This window comes from Gossypium arboreum, chromosome 3 (genome assembly GCF_025698485.1).
Source record: "Gossypium arboreum isolate Shixiya-1 chromosome 3, ASM2569848v2, whole genome shotgun sequence".
Taxonomy (NCBI): domain Eukaryota; kingdom Viridiplantae; phylum Streptophyta; class Magnoliopsida; order Malvales; family Malvaceae; genus Gossypium; species Gossypium arboreum.
In genome coordinates this window covers 128,657,198-128,658,960 of record NC_069072.1, presented here as the reverse complement: position 1 = coordinate 128,658,960, position 1,763 = coordinate 128,657,198, and the positions used below count along the sequence as shown (strand labels likewise).

The window sequence follows — 1,763 nt, the reverse complement described above, 5'->3', positions numbered from 1 at the left end:
TAAGTGGACGCATTTTCACATCAACGCTTATTTTCTTATGTCAGGCAAAAGCACGCTGACGTGGACCCGCTTTAGTAAAAAGTGCTTTTGGCCATGTAATCTCCAGTGGGTTATTTGCAAATTAGGGCCTAGGTTTAGAGTTTTGGGTTTGATTAAGGTTTAGGAAAATTTAAATTAGGGTATTAGGTTTTTAATTATTTAAGGTTTTAGGGTTTAATTTCTTGAAAAGACACTGGAAAAAATACATGTTGTTGCCCAGGATCAAAATGGGGGACCTTTAGTGTGTAAGACTAACGTGATAACCATTACACCACAACAACCTATTGATTTTAAAATTGGAATTTAATTATAATTATGTTCAGATTTATTTAAGAAGTCACATGATAATGAATGAAAGAGGGTTAATATACTATTTGGTATTTAATTTTAACTTCAATATTTATTTTAGTATTTGAAGTCAACAAAAAATTAAACATTATATGTCATTTATCACTATATCAATAGCTATTTGATGAGATTGAGTTAGATTGGTTTAGGATTTTTGTAAACATATGGCATGATCTAATCTAAATGAAAGTGTAAATTAATATGTGGCAGCTTTTTAATCTCGTTTATGGAGTTAAAAAATTTTACCACCAATTTATTAAATAATTATCATAACATAACTATTTTATAAAACCTTTTCTTCACTTGAATAACCAAATTATTAAACCTCAAAGATGCGGAATGCATTAATTTTGTTTTAAAAGGAACATGTCATTTGCCAATAACTTAGGTTGTGAAGGAGACATACTTCCGTTTGGTAGCATTATTCCCAAAGCAAGCAGCGAGTTATAAAGGTCAAAGATAGCGAGGCCATGTATGGTGCTGGAAGGTATTACAAGAAATTAATAAGGCTAAGGCGCGAGCCAACTCCATGCATGTAGTGTGTCACGATCGCGATAACCTATGGTTTTGGGTAACAGAGTTCGACAAACCGAACCAAGGTATTGTCAACGGACAATATTGTGTACACCTTAAAAATAAGACTTACGATTGTTGGTCGTTTCATGCATTTCCGAAATCATTTACGAAAATCGATCGTTTCTAAAAATAATGACGAGTATGGATTGAAAATTCAAAAACACGTGGACACATTTTCAGGGGATATACTAGAAACACGCTTCCACGTCAACGTTTTTTCCTTGTGTTAGGAAAAGCACGTTGACGAGGACGCCCTTTTGACCTTGTAATCCCCCAACGGTCACCTCCAATAACCGTTTAAAAATCTGACCTTTGGACTTCCAACGTTCGGGAAAAAAAAGTATAAAAGCTCCCTACAACCTATTTTTTTCACACCAAATTCCAAATTTCTCTCTAAATTTCTCAAAAAAATCTCTTAAAGCTATCTGAATATTTCATTTTAGTCTGAATTAGTATTATTCTTTTTATAATTTCTAAAAAATTTGATCGTGTTAGTAATGGTCCGACAATTAATTCGTCTCGGTGATAAACATATCTCCGTTGACCAAATGAAAATGGTAAGGGTTAATTTCATTTTTCTTAATATTATTTAAATTTTTATTTAATTTTTATAATTTAATTTATAATTTTTTATAATAGTCGGTAGATCGAGTGTTGCAATATTTTATTCGTAATCTACATGGTCCTCCATCATCGTTGATTGAAAATTACTTAAGTGAAGCGGGTTTTTGACATGTGGCTAATATAGGCTGGGGTGCAAGTTGGACCCAAAACTCATTAGCGCATTTGTGGAGAGGTGG

The 1,763-nt window shown here is 32.7% G+C and overlaps 1 non-coding gene across 1 annotated transcript; it reads right to left on the bottom strand.

The window, feature by feature from the left end:
- Window positions 1–246: 246 nt before the first annotated feature.
- On the bottom strand, window positions 247–320 carry TRNAV-UAC (transfer RNA valine (anticodon UAC)). The gene has a single exon. It is a non-coding gene; the product is annotated as a tRNA-Val (tRNA).
- Between the last annotated feature and the right edge of the window lie 1,443 nt (window positions 321–1,763).